We start from the raw sequence: 15,125 nt of genomic DNA, 5'->3' as shown, positions 1-15,125 counted from the left end.
TTACTTGTTGCGACTGTGCCGATGTTGCTTGAATGGTGCTCGCTGGAGCGTGCGGTAGTGTAAAGTTATACCATTTAAAAGGGTTGAAGAGTGCTCAGTGCAGCGGGTGGGCGGAGGTGCAAAGTGACACTATGGCCATAAAACGAACACCGCTACAAGTGCGCATTGTGCCAGGAAGGGCCCTCGGACGTGAACCAGTGGACAGTTATCGCTTCTCGGCCTTTTGGCTAAGATCAAGTGTAGTATCTGTACTTATCAGTTTAATATGTGATATGTCTATGCAAGGACTACATATTAAATGGATTTTTATCAATAGGAGTTGAAAAAGGAGCTTGCTCCGTTCACTCCAAGCATCGACCCGGTACTGCAGTGCCGCTGGGAACGGTGCGCTCTCCTCTGCTCTTGTGAAAAAGCAAACAGCGGTGCAGGATGGAAGTTTCTTTAATCTGCTGAGAAAAGAGAGTGAATGCGAAGCAGACTTTAACACGGCTCTGGGAGCGAGCCGAGTGCGGGCTAACCAGGAGAATTGCTTGAAAGAAACGCGACACCGAATGAGCGGTCAGAACAAAGCCTCAATACGGTGTTCCTGTGGTGTTTTTATAAAATGCGGTGTAAAAAAAGGTGTGAATGCCCCATAGAAAACTAAAAGGTGGAGCGGAAGTGTTCGGCTGCAAGAAGGTGTGAATGTCCGACTATATTTGGTGAAAAGCAGGTGAAGCAAGGTCTGAATGCCCAACCTTACATCATCAAAAGCGAGATCAGAGGTTTTTGGCTGCAAGAAGGCCATAGTTTGCCAAAAGCGGGTAAGGTGCGAATGATCGGCTAAATATCAACAAAAGTGGGGGCAGAGGTCTTCGGATGCAAGTGGGTGTGAATATCCCACCATACAAGTATGGTGGAGAGGAAGCTGTGAATGGCCGACCATAGTTTGCAAAAAGCGGGTGAGAAAAGGTGCGAATGTCCAACCATACATGATCAAAACAGGGAGCGGAGGTGTTTGGCTGCGACAAGGTGTGAATGTCCACCCATAATTAATGAAAAGCGGGCAACAAGTAGGTTCGAATGCCCAACCATACATCATCAAAAGCAGGAGTGGATGTGTTCGGCTACAAGAAGGTTTGAATGTCCAAGCATAGTTTGTCAAAAGCGGGTAAGAAAAGGTTCGAATGCCCGAACATACACCATCAAAAGAGGGAGCGGAGGTGTTCCGCTGTAAGACGGTGTGAATGTCCGACCATAGTTGGTAAAAAGTGGGTATGAAAAGGTTCGAATGCCCAAATTCGGCTGCAAAAAACTGTGTTCGGCTGCAAAAAGGTGTGAATGTTCGACTAAATTTTGTAAAAAGCGGGTAAGACAAGGTGCGAATGCCTGACAATCTATGATCAAAAGCGGGAGGAGAGGTCTTCGGATGAGAGTGGTTTAGAATTTCCAACCATAATCTATAAAATGCGGTGAAAAAAAAGGTGTGATAGAACACTAAAAGGTGGAGCGGAAGTGTTCGGCTGCAAGAAGGTGTGAATGTCCGACTATATTTAGTGAAAAGCAGGTGAAGCAAGGTCTGCATGCCCAACCTTACATCATGAAAAGCGAGATCAGAGGTGTTTGGCTGAGAGAAGGCCACAGTTTGCGATGCAATAATTAAAGGCCTCATGCCAGATGTCGCCACTGAAGTAAAGAACATTTACGTGGGATGGTATGAGGGTCCTCGTTTGGCTGACGTTCGCCGATATGCTCGCCATGCTCAGAACCAAGTTGAGACGCGTAAGACAACCAAAAGGGACAAGTGTGAAAAGGAGCTGCATTTGGCAGCCATGACCATGTATTACGCAGTGTGTGTAAACAGAGGACGAGGCCGAAGTCGAAGACGTGGACGTGTGGGAGAGGAGGTCGAAATGGGCCACGCCAGAGCTATGATCCGAATATTTGTTTTTACTGTGGCCAGACTGGACACTGGAAGAAGGACTGTCCACAGCTGAAAAGTGATGAAATTGGGCAAAAGGCTGACTGAGGGTGGGAGGCAGGTTCTGGACGTCACGCGGCAGCGGAGCCTCCACTAATGGGTGATAGCATAAACACACTCACACATTTTTCCTGCTCTGTGTAGTGAAGAAACGCTTGCCGACTGTGATTCACGTAGTAAAGTTTTGCATGCTAGTTCCGTCCTAGAGCAAAGATATTTCTCTCAGAATATAGGAAATTATGTTCATCAGTAGTGACGTCAGGGGAGTTTGATTGTCCTCCAAAGTTAAGTGGAAACCACGTTTACTCTATGTCTGCATCAGGCCAGGTTGTGAAGGAGAAAATGACAATGCCCATTGCGTGTTGTCACTCCCGATGAGCTCTCCTTCAAACACTCATTTTTGTTATCAGAGTTGTGTCCCATTAACCTGATGGGCTGTGATCTCATGTGTAAATTAGGCATTATTTTAACTTCTACACCAGAGGGTGTTAAGGTTATGTTACAGTCTGACAAAGTTTTCACAGCAGTGCAGTTTGATTCATCGGCACTTACATATGCTTATGAGTGGAAACTTCCCAGCTCTCCTTTTTCACAACAACTAGTGGAAGAAGCAAAAGCGTTAGTTTCACCCCTTTCTGATTTCATGCAACCTACTGATTTGCACTTCACATCACACATTTCTTTGGGGCCTGACAATGACTATGAGAAGAAGTGAAAAAATATGTGCGCCTACTTTATTGGCTGTGTCGCTCACTCCAGAGCACTTCGATTTTTTTAATGTTTGTGGTACTCGCCCTCACATTTCCTTGGCCAAACGTACACACTGGCAGTGACAAGGTGTGGGAGAGTTTGTTGCTACATGTCAGAGAGAAATGGAGTGGACCGTTTCACCTGCTGATCCAAATTTGATGTTTTCTGAACGATTGTCAGCGTACAAAAAAACATTTTTGAGTACAATGCATTGTCAAAGAACTGTGGACTTAATTCCTACCACAGAATCACATTTTGAAGCATGTTTTTTATCTGAAACAGATTTGTCTTCGATACCCATGTTGGCTGAAGTGCCCAATGATCTTTGGGCTAAGAGCAAATATGATGTGGGGTTGATAAAAGGCTGTGAACCAGTAATTGTCACCCCTAAATCAGACTTTTGTCCATGTAAAAAAACAATACCCTTTTAAGCCTGAAGCAATTAAAGGGATTAAACCTGTTTTTCAATCTTTTCAGAAAACAGGCGTTATTGTTCCTTTTGAAAATTCACCTGTGCTTACTCCATTGTTTCCTGTTAAAAAGATTAAAGATGCTGGCCAGCCAGATGAATGGCGTTTTGTACAGGACCTCCAAGCGGTGAATGCTGCAGTTCAGCCACATGCTCCTACTGTGCCCAACCCACACACTATTTTGTCTCAAATTACATCAGATGCACAGTTTTTCTCAGTGGTTGACTTGTCGCCAGTGCACCCTGATAGCCCATTTTGGTTTGCTTTTTAGTTTGAAGGGAGATCTTGGACTTTTACCCGGTTATGCCAGGGGTACTGTGAAAGTCCCACTATTTACAATGCTGCCCTCAAAGCTAGTCTGGATTAACTTCAATCAACCACAGGCTCTGCTCTTTTGCAGTATGTGGATGACATCCTTTTATGTAGTCCATCTAAACAACAGTGTGAAAAAGACAGTGAATCTGTTGAAACATCTTCCTTCTTATGGCCATAAAGCCAGCCTTTCTAATTTACAGTTTGTACAGGACGAAGTCACCTTTTTGGGTCATGTGATTTCTAAGGATGGGCGCTCACTTTCTCCTAAACGTGTTGCTGCAGTTCAGATCATTCCTAAACCGGTTACTAAAAAACAGCTTATGTCATTCTTAGGTATAACATCTTACTGCAGGAACTTTATTCCTAACTACTCTTTTCTCGAAGCTCTCTTAGGTGCTCTTATCCATGGTAAAGGCCTCCAGTCAGCTGATCGTGTTCCATGGATTCCTGAGGCTGAATCAGCCTTTAGTCAGCTTAAGCTGGCTCTTCAAACAGCACCAACACTTGGCATTCCAGATCCTCATAAACCTTTCATACAGGCAGTTGATGAGAAGCATGGTTGTATGACATCTGTTCTTATGCAGGAACATGGGGCAGGCAAAGGCCAGTGGCTCATTTCTCAGCAAAACTGGACTCTGTGGCTGCAGGCCTGCCTGGTTGTCTTCGTGCTGTTGCAGCTGCAGAGAAAGCTGTCCTGGCCTCCCAAGATATTGTGGGCTACGCTAATTTGACTGTTTTGGTTCCTCATGCTGTTGCCATTATTCTTCTCGAGCAGAAAACTTCACATCTTTCAACTGCTCGTTGGCTCAGATACACCTCTGTGATATGCCAAATGTCACTGTTAAACGTTGTACTGTTCTGAATCCTGCTACTTTGCTTCCAACTCCTGAGGATGGGGAGCCTCATGACTGTGAAGCTGTTTTGGAACAAGTTTGTACACCCCGACCTGATCTTTTAGAGACTCCTCTTCCAAACTCTGACATGATTCTTTTTGTAGATGGATCAGCTTTGCGTGATCCAGCCACAGGTACTAACTGTGTTTGGTTTGCAGTATGTTCTTCACATGACACTTTGTTGTCTGGTTCTCTTCCTAAACATTTCTCTGCTCAAACTACTGAGCTTATTGCACTTACTGAAGCTTGTAAGTTGGCAGCTGGTAAGTCACTATTTACACAGATTCCAGATATGCTTTTGGTGTTGTTCATGACTTTGGTGCGCTGTGGAAACACAGGCATTTCCTTAAATCAGATGGTAAAACTATTCTGAACTCCAAGCAGGTTTCTGATCTTCTTGATGCGATCCTTTTGCCTACAGCAATCTCGGTCTGTAAGTGTGCGGCTCACACTAACTCAGACGATCCTGTTGCTTGTGGCAATGCCAGAGCTGATGCTGCAGCTAAGCAAGCAGCTAAATCTTTTCCTGTTTTCGCTTCCCTCTCTTTGCAGGCAGAAGACTCCCTCACAGATCTCCATGCTTTGCAAACTTTTGCCTCTGTAGATGAAATTTGGTCACACTTAGCATACTGACTGTCAGTGTAAACGTTAACAACCTTTTTGTTATTTAATTTACAAGCTTCAGTTAAAGCTACCAATTCGACCGCTTGAACAGAGTAATTTTTTGGTAGTGGTTGTTTTAAGAAAACTTCAGTTTTTGTTACTACTGTAAATCCTGTAGCATTTGTGCCATCAGGGTTTTTTGCTTGACCTGTTGAATAAATATAGTTATTTCTGCATTTTCATAACGTATATCAGTTAAGTCTGGCCTGGGTAAAACACTGATGGTTATTTCTGACATGCAATCATGAGGCTTTCCATCTGTGGGGTAGGTAGCAGTGTGGATGGATTAAGTGTAGCACATCTCTCGACAACAAGGTGTGGCTGTGAAAGAAGAACTGTTATGTAGGAGAGATGTCTGGTAAAGATATTTTGTTAAGTAACCATATCACAGCCACTGCATGAGGTACCTTAAGTGTTAATGGGTGAAATAACACCATTATTGTTGATGCCTGCACTGCCAATGGCTTCTGGCCATTGATTCAAAAGTACGATCTCGTCCCTTTTTCCCCCTTTCAGTGGACACTGGCCCCTAATTACCGCAATTCAGCAGGGGGTCTTTCATTAGGAGTACTGGACTCCCCCGTGCACGGTTTCAGCTCCGACCCTGGACAGCGGAAAAAACGTTGAGATCTGGTTTGAGGACCCAATTGTTGAGAAAAGTCTCTCAATGAGACTCAGAGTTGCTGGAGTCAGTTAATGCAAAGGTTTAATCTTGCAGCAAGTTCAAGAATGTGTGTGTGTATGGGTGTATGTGTGCGAACGTGTGTGAGTTTGTGAGAGTTTAAAGAACCTGTTATCCACAGGCAGGTCTTAACTAGTATGGCACGGGTCCAGCCTGTCTCATCTTTTTTGGAAGGTCCAGCGCTCGGCCGTAACCCTTCTGTCTGTTTGGACTCTCACATACATTCGGTTAATCATAGAAAAACGAGAACAAAACTTTTTAGCCCCTTAAATTCATAAAACAGACATGGTGCAGTTATTTCCATTCTAGAAAATAAGAGTAATCACCACCATTTCTATAAATTCTGGATATTCTAACAATCTGAATCTTTTTTAAATGTTCGATGAAGCCCTTTGCTGTTCTGTTTAGAGACTCAGCTGATCATAAACCAAGTTTTGCTCTTGAACCAAGCTTCTAAACTCTTCACCTTTTTCATTTCTCAGTTAGTATTCACTTTAAAACTGTTTAAAAGAAAAATTAAATGAGTGCCTATCAACAAATGTGGGATCTAAACTCTAGTGCTTCCTCTAAAATAATTTCCTTTCTCAATTCAGAAATGTGTGTGTTTAAGTCACAACTCCCGTGACACCAAAACGGCTTTCTTTTCTCTCTTTTCTCTACACTCTGCACTGTGAGCACACACACCAAATCAGAAAGGCTTTTTTCTCTCTTTTCTACATTATGGACTGTGGGGACACAAAACCGCTCTCTCTTTTTTTTTTTTTGATTGTGTGCCAGGGCGTTGTCTCACGTATTAGATTATGCTTAAGATACGAATGGGTTTATCAGTCACATCAGAATCCATACATACTGATCCTCCCGTAATAAAATGGTCGGATCTTATCAAACACATTTTGTTTCTTGTGACAAGTCAGCGAAACAGCGTATACACGTCAAGACACTGAATCAAGTTTGCCACAAGAACTCATAAGTTTGGCAGTATTGCTCTGCCGTCAGCAATCATACACCCATTTTATTTTCATGAGACATGTGCAGGCACCTCTTCATCTACTGTTCTATCACTATGAATTAGTTTATCTATTATCAATAAGGATACTTCTACAACTACTATCAAAGATGTCCGGACTTCTTATGTTGTCAGTTGCTATATATGAATAAGTGGGTTGCTACTGAAAAGCATTAAGCATGTCACACAGCCCAAACATATAACATTTCAGGACACACCACACAGTTAACAACCACAGTGAAGCGTGTCAAAGCCCAAACATGTAACATTCAACAGGACACTTACACAACATATTCAAATCAAACAGTCAGACAACATACAAGAACATATACCCCAGCCGGCATTGCTCCCTGCCTATTTTCCTACAACTCACTATGTGTGCGCACACCTTTATTCACAAACTCTTCAACTTATACTCTTTTACCGAAGCTGCTACAGCTCGATTGGCCAAATACCCTTAGATCCTATTTCGGTGAATTTGACATCTGCCTTGCATTTAACAGATTAGCGGTTTAGCAGTTTTAATTTAGTTTGAGTGAAGGAATTCATTTTATAGAAAAATCCTAAATCGTGAAGAAGAAAGAAGAAAGTAAGCTTATTCTCGGATTCCTGAAACTTTAGATTTGCTCTTTCTTTTACTGCAAAGTACAACGTTGAGCAGCACTAATGAGTTGTTTCTATTTTTGGCAGGCTTTACCTTTGTGGATGAAGCCCTTTCTGTCTGTGCAAAAGAAATCTTGTTACTGTGCAGAGTGACTTCTCTGAGTAGAGTCGCCTTACTTGTTGCGACTGTGCCGATGTTCGAAGCTGGAGTGCAAAGTTGTTGCTTGAATGGTGCTCGCTGGAGCATGCGGTAGTGTAAAGTTATACCATTTAAAAGGGCTGAAGAGAGCTCAGTGCAGCGGGTGGGCGGAGGTGCAAAGTGACACTATGGCCATAAAAAGAACACTGCTACAAGTGCCCATTGTGCCAGGAAGGGCCCTCGGACGTGAACCAGTGGACAGTTATCGCTTCTCGGCCTTTTGGCTAAGATCAAGTGTAGTATCTGTTCTTATCAGTTTAATGTCTGATATGTCCTCTATGCGAGGACTACATATTAAATGGATTTTTATCAATAGGAGTTGAAAAAGGAGCTTGCTCCGTTCACTCCAAGCATCGACCCGGTACTCCAGTACCGCTGGGAACGGTGCGCTCTCCTCTGCTCTTGTGTAAAAGCAAACAGTGGTGCAGGATGGAAGTTTCAGGGAGCCCAAGATGAAACTTTCTTTTAATCTGCTTAGAAAAGAGAGTGAATGCGAAGCAGACTTTAACACGGCTCTGGGAGCGAGCCGAGTGCGGGCTAACCGGGAGAATTGCTTGAAAGAAACGCGACACCGAATGAGCGGTCAGAACAAAGCCTCAATACGGTGTTCCCATGTTGTTTGTGGCTGCCTTGTCTTTTGCACAGAGTAAAAGACAAGGCAGCCATCGAATAGGGCCCGATTGTTCCTACTTGGTCAGCCGAGGAGCAAGGGGGGGGGGCAAGCGTCTCAACCAAGCAAAGCTCACCATGGGGAAGGTGGCTATGCCAACTAGCCTGATGCCCTGCTCCCGCAGTGATGGATAATCGTACTCTGGTTTCTCTTCATAATGTACGTCTTTCGCCTTTTACTAAAGACTTCCGTGGAGAGCAGCACTAATGAATTGTTTCTATTTTTGGCAGGCTTTACCTTTGCGGGTGAAGCCCTTTCTGTCTGTGCAAAAGAAATCTTGTTACTGTGCAGAGTGACTTCTCTGAGTAGAGTCGCCTTACTTGTTGCGACTGTGCCGATGTTCAAAGCTGGAGTGCAAAGTTGTTGCTTGAATGGTGCTCGCTGGAGCGTGCGGTAGTGTAAAGTTATACCATTTAAAAGGGTTGAAGAGTGCTCAGTGCAGCGGGTGGGTGGAGGTGCAAAGTGACACTATGGCCATAAAAAGAACACCGCTACAAGTGCGCATTGTGCCAGGAAGGGCCCTCGGACGTGAACCAGTGGACAGATATTGCTTCTCGGCCTTTTGGCTAAGATCAAGTGTAGTATCTGTTTTTATCAGTTTAATATGTGATATGTCTATGCAAGGACTACATATTAAATGGATTTTTATCAATAGGATTTGAAAAAGGAGCTTGCTCCGTTCACTCCAAGCATCGACCCGGTACTGCAGTGCCGCTGGGAACGGTGCGCTCTCCTCTGCTCTTGTGAAAAAGCAAACAGCGGTGCAGGATGGAAGTTTCTTTTAGTCTGCTGAGAAAAGAGAGTGAATGCGAAGTAGACTTTAACACGGCTCTGGGAGCGAGCCGAGTGCGGGCTAACCAGGAGAATTGCTTGAAAGAAACGCGAACCGAATGAGCGGTCAGAACAAAGCCTCAATACGGTGTTCCTGTGGTGTTTTTATAAAATGCGTTGAAAAAAAAGGTGTGAATGCCCCAGAGAAAACTAAAAGGTGGAGCGGAAGTGTTCGGCTGCAAGAAGGTGTGAATGTCCGACTATATTTGGTGAAAAGCAGGTGAAGCAAGGTCTGAATGCCCAACCTTACATCATCAAAAGCGAGATCAGAGGTTTTTGGCTGCAAGAAGGCCATAGTTTGCCAAAAGCGGGTAAGGTGCGAATGACCGACTAAATATCAACAAAAGTGAGGGCGGAGGTCTTCGGATGCAAGTGGGTGTGAATATCCCACCATACAAGTGTGGTGGAGAGGAAGCTGTGAATGGCCGACCATAGTTTGCAAAAAGCGGGTGAGAAAAGGTGCGAATGTCCAACCATACATGATCAAAACAGGGAGCGGAGGTGTTTGGCTGCGACAAGGTGTGAATGTCCACCCATAATTAATGAAAAGCGGGCAACAAGTAGGTTCGAATGCCCAACCATACATCATCAAAAGCAGGAGTGGATGTGTTCGGCTACAAGAAGGTTTGTATGTCTGAGCATAGTTTGTAAAAAGCGGGTAAGAAAAGGTTCGAATGCCCGAACATACACCATCAAAAGAGGGAGCGGAGGTGTTCCGCTGTAAGACTGTGTGAATGTCCGACCATATTTGGTAAAAAGTGGGTATGAAAAGGTTCGAATGCCCAAATTCGGCTGCAAAAAACTGTGTTCGGCTGCAAAAAGGTGTGAATGTTTGACTAAAGTTTGTAAAAAGCGGGTAAGACAAGGTGCGAATGCCTGACAATGTATGATCAAAAGCGGGAGCGGAGGTGTTCAGCTGCAAGAAGGTCTAAATGTCCATCATTAATTGCTAGAAAACATGAAAGAAAATTTTCGAAAATCAATCCGCACATGATCATAAGTGGGAGAGGAGGTGTTCAGCTGCAAGAAGGTGTGAATGTCCTACCATAATTGCTGAAAAATGTGTTAGAAACGGTAAGAATGCCGGACCATACATCATCAAAAGCTAGAGAGGTGGTGTTCGGCGGCAAGTAGGTGTGAATGTCTGACTAAAGTTCAAATATATTAACAAAAGCGGGAGGAGAGGTCTTCGGATGAGTGGTTGAGAATTTCCGACCATAATCTATAAAATGCGGTGAAAAAAAAGGTGTGATAGAAACCTAAAAGGTGGAGCGGAAGTGTTCGGCTGCAAGAAGGTGTGAATGTCCATCTATAGTTGGTGAAAAGCAGGAAAAGCAAGGTCTGAATGCCCAATCTTACATCATCAAAAGTGAGATCAGAGGTGTTTGGCGGCAAGAAAACGGGTAAGGTGTGAATGACCGACTAAATATCAACAAAAGTGGGGGCGGAGATCTTCGGATGCAAGTGGGTGTGAATATCCCACCATACAAGTATGGTGGAGAGGAAGCTGTGAATGACCGACCATAGTTTGCAAAAAGCGGGTGAGAAAAGGTGCGAATGTCCAACCATACATGATCAAAACAGGGAGCGGAGGTGTTTGGCTGCGACAAGGTGTGAATGTCCACCCATAATTAATGAAAAGCGGGCAACAAGTAGGTTCGAATGCCCAACCATACATCAACAAAAGCAGGAGTGGATGTGTTTGGCTACAAGAAGGTTTGAATGTCCGAGCATAGTTTGTAAAAAGCGGGTAAGAAAAGGTGCGAATGCCCGACAAAGTATGATCAAAAGAGGGAGTGGAGGTTTTCGGCTACAAGAAGGTTTGAATGTCCGACCATAGTTTGTAAAAAGCGGGTAAGAAAAGGTGCGAATGCCCGAATATATACCATCAAAAGAGGAAGCGGAGGTGTTCGGCTGCAAGAAGGTGTGAACATCCGACCAAAGTTTGTAAAAAGCAGTTAAGAAAAGGTTCGAATATCCAACCAAACATAATCAAAAGTGGGAGCAGAGCTGTTCGACTGCAAGTAGGTGTGAATGTCCACCAATAATTCCTGAAAAATGGGTAACAAAAGGTGCGAATGCCCAACCATACATCATCAAAAGAAGAAGTGGATGTGTTCTGCTACAAGAAGGTTTGAATGTCCGACCATAGTTTGTAAAAAGTGGGTAAGAAAAACTTCGAATGCCCGAACATACACCATCAAAAGAGGGAGCGGAGGTGTTCCGCTGTAAGATGCTGCGAATGTCCGACCATAGTTGGTAAAAAGCGGGTAAGAAAAGGTTAAAAAACCCGACTGTACACAATCAATAGCGGGAGCGGAGTTGTTCGGCTACAAGAAGGTGTGAAAGTCCGACCATGGTTTGTAAAACGCGGGTAAGACAAGGTGCGAATACCCGACAATGTATGATCAAAAGAGGGAGCGGAGTTGTTCGGCTGCAAGGTCTGAATTTCCAACCATAATTTGTAAACACCGTTGAAGAAAAGCCTCGAAAGCCTGACTATACACCATCAAAAGCGGGAGCGGAGGTGTTCAGCTGCAAGAAGGTCTGAATGTCCACCAATAATTACTGAAAAATGGGTAAGAAAAGGTGTGAATGCCCAACTATACATCATCAAAAGCAGAAGTGGAAGTGTTCGGCCACAAGAAGGTTTGAATGTCCGACCATAGTTTGTAAAAGGCGGGTAAGAAAAGGTTCGAATGACCGAACATACACAATCAAAAGAGGGAGCGGAGGTGTTTCGCTGCAAGAAGGTGTGAATGTCCGACCATAGTTGGTAAAAAGCGGGTAAGAAAAGGTTAAAATACCCGACTCTACACAATCAATAGCGGGAGCGGAGTTGTTCGGCTAAAAGAAGGTGTGAAAGTCCGACCATGGTTTGTAAAAAGCGGGTAAGAAAAGGTTCGAATGCCAAAATATACACCATCAAAAGCAGAAGCCGAGGTGTTCAGCTGCAAGTAGGTGTGAATGTCAGATCATAATTTGCAAAAAGCTGATGAGAAAGGTGTGAATGACCGACAATAATTGCTGAAAAATGTGTTAGAAAAGGTAAGAATGCCGGACCATTCATCATCAAAAGCAGGAGAAGAGGTGTTCGGCTGCAAGAAGCTGTGAATGTCCAGCCATAATTACTCAAAAATGGGTAAGAAAAGGTAGTATTGCCAGACCATAAATGATCAAAACAGGGAGCGGAGGTGTTCCGCTGTAAGAAGGTGTGAATGTCCGACCATAATTGGTAAAAAGCGGGAAAGAAAACGTTAAAATACCCGACTGTACACAATCAATAGCGGGAGCGGAGTTGTTTGGCTACTAAAAGGTGTGAAAGTCCGACCATGGTTTGTAAAAAGCGGGTAAGAAAAGTTGCGAATGCCGGACAATGTATGATCAAAAGAGGGAACGGAGGTTTTCGGCTGCAAGAAGGTCTAAATGTCCAACCATAATTTGTAAAAACCGGGGAAGAAAAGGCTCGAAAGCCCGACTATACACCATCAAAAGCGGGAGCAGAGGTGTTCAGCTGCAAGAAGGTCTCAATGTCCATCAATAATTGCTAGAAAACATGAAAGAAAATTTTTTGAATATCAAACCGCACATAATCATATGCGGGAGAGGAGGTGTTCAGCTGCAAGAAGGTGTGAATGTCCACCCATAATTCCTGAAAAATGGATAAAAAAAGGTGCGAATGCCCAACCATACAACATCAAAAGCAGGTGTGAATGTCAGATCATAATTTAAAAACCTGATGAGAAATGGTGAGAATGCCCGACTATACACCATCAAATTTGGGAGCGGAGGTGTTCAGCTGTGAGTAGGTGTGAATGTCCGACCATACTTGCTGAAAAATATGACAAAGCAGTTTTCACTTGGTTTGAGTGAAGGAATTCATTTTATATCAAAATCCGAAATTGTGTAGAACTCGTGGAAATAAGTTTATTCTCGGATTCCTAAAGGTTTAGTGTTGTTCTTTGGTATACTGCAAAGTAATACTTTCTATTTTGTTGAAACCGATTCAGACATGGATAAATATGAAGGACAAAGCAGTTTTAACTTGGTTTGAGTGAAGGAATTCATTTTATATCAAAATCCTAAATTGTGTAGAACTGGTGAAAAGAAGCTTATTCTCGGATTACTAAAGGTTTAGTGTTGTTCTTTGGTATACTGCAAAGTAATACTTTCTTTTTTGTTTAAACCTATTCAGACATGGATAAATATTAAGGACAAAGCAGTTTTAACTTGGTTTGAGTGAAGGAATTCATTTAATATCAAAATCCGGAATTGTGTAGAACTCGTGAAAAGAAGCTTATTATCGGATTCATGAAAAAAATTAGTGTTGTTCTTTCCTATTCTGCAAAGTACTACGTTCTTTTTTGTTTAAAGCTATTTAGACATGGGTAAATATGAAGGACAAAGCAGTTTTAACTTGGTTTGAGTGAAGGAATTCATTTTATATCAAAATCCGAAATTGTGTAGAACTGGTGACAAGAAGCATATTCTCGGATTCCTAAAGGTTTAGTGTTGTTCTTTGGTATACTGCAAAGTAATACTTTCTTTTTTGTTGAAACCTATTCAGACATGGATAAATATGAAGGACAAAGCAGTTTTAACTTGGTTTGAGTGAAGGAATTCATTTTATATCAAAATCCGAAATTGTGTAGAACTCGTCAATCGACGCATATTCTCGGATTCCTGAAAAGGTTTAGAGTTGTTCTTTCCTATCTTGCAAAGCACAACGTTCTTTTTTTGTTTAAAGCTATTTAGACATGGATAAATATGAAGGACAAAGCAGTTTTAACTTGGTTTGAGTGAAGGAATTCATTTTATATCAAAATCCGAAATTGTGTAGAACTCGTGAAAATAAGATTATTCTCGGATTCCTAAAGGTTTAGTGTTGTTATTTCCTATCCTGCAAAGTACAACGTTCTTTTTTTCTTTAAAGCTATTATGACATGGATAAATATGAAGGACAAAGCAGTTTTAACTTGGTTTGAGTGAAGGAATTCATTTTATATCAAAATCCAGAGTTGTGCATTATGGCAGCAGAATTGTAGTCTGCATACCTTTTATGCCAAACAGATTTGCCTTGCCAAGGGAAGTTTTATAAATGTTTATTGTTTATGTTTAAAATATATAAACTAGCAGAATAATTAATTCATCCGCCTGGTCCCTCCCACCCCGGAGAGGGCAGCCAGAGACTGGCTGCAATAGGCATCCCCGCAACCTGGGACCCAACACAGGGCAGGAGGGCCTGATGTCCACCAGGCTCAGGGCCTGCAGTCACCATATTCCGGGAGCTACTGTACCCACAGAAGGAACTGCTTTGTCCTTCATATTTATCCATGTCTAAATAGCTTTAAACAAAAAAAGAACGTTGTACTTTGCAGTATACCAAAGAACAACATTAAACCTTTAGGAATCAAAGAATAAACTTATTTCCACGAGTTCTACACAATTTCGGATTTTGATATAAAATGAATTCCTTCACTAGAACCAAGTGAAAACTGCTTTGTCATATTTTTCAGCAAGTATGGTCGGACATTCACACCTACTCACAGCCGAACACCTCCGCTCCCGCATTTGATGGTGTATAGTCAGGCATTCTCACCATTTCTCATCAGGTTTTTGCAAATTATGATCTGACATTCACACCGGCTTTTGATGATGTATGGTTGGGCATTCGCACCTTTTTTTACCCATTTTTCAGGAATTATGGGTTGACATTCACACCTTCTTGCAGCTGAACACCTCCTCTCTCGCATATGATCATGTGCGGTTTGATATTCGAAAATTTTCTTTCATGTTTTTTAGCAATTATTGATGGACATTGAGACCTTCTTGCAGCTGAACACCTCTGCTCCCGCTTTTGATGGTGTATAGTCGGGCTTTCGAGCCTTTTCTTCCCCGGTTTTTACAAATTATGGTTGGACATTCAGACCTTCTTGCAGCCGAAAACCTCCGCTCCCTCTTTTGATCATACATTGTCGGGCATTCGCACCTTTTCTTAAACGCTTTTTACAAAACATGGTCGGACTTTCACACCTTCTTGTAGCCGAACACATCCCTTCCCGCTATTGATTGTGTACAGTCGG

General features: G+C 42.9%; 4 non-coding genes across 4 annotated transcripts; all 4 read left to right on the top strand.

Moving 5' to 3' along the window:
- The first annotated feature begins 207 nt into the window (after window positions 1-207).
- On the top strand, window positions 208-395 carry LOC140283342 (U2 spliceosomal RNA). The gene has a single exon (XR_011910046.1). It is a non-coding gene; the product is annotated as a U2 spliceosomal RNA (small nuclear RNA).
- Window positions 396-7,745: 7,350 nt separating this feature from the next.
- On the top strand, window positions 7,746-7,936 carry LOC140283303 (U2 spliceosomal RNA). Its single transcript, XR_011910011.1, has one exon. It is a non-coding gene; the product is annotated as a U2 spliceosomal RNA (small nuclear RNA).
- Window positions 7,937-8,347: 411 nt separating this feature from the next.
- On the top strand, window positions 8,348-8,459 carry LOC140283553 (U5 spliceosomal RNA). The gene has a single exon (XR_011910148.1). It is a non-coding gene; the product is annotated as a U5 spliceosomal RNA (small nuclear RNA).
- A 298-nt stretch (window positions 8,460-8,757) lies between these two features.
- Window positions 8,758-8,945, top strand: LOC140283355 (U2 spliceosomal RNA). The gene has a single exon (XR_011910058.1). It is a non-coding gene; the product is annotated as a U2 spliceosomal RNA (small nuclear RNA).
- The last annotated feature ends 6,180 nt before the right edge of the window (window positions 8,946-15,125 follow it).

This window comes from Leuresthes tenuis, unplaced genomic scaffold, assembly GCF_036924035.1.
Source record: "Leuresthes tenuis unplaced genomic scaffold, fLeuTen1.0.hap1 SCAF_23, whole genome shotgun sequence".
Lineage (NCBI taxonomy): Eukaryota > Metazoa > Chordata > Actinopteri > Atheriniformes > Atherinopsidae > Leuresthes > Leuresthes tenuis.
Note: the sequence above shows the minus strand (reverse complement) of the source record. Positions and strands in the feature narration are given on the sequence as shown.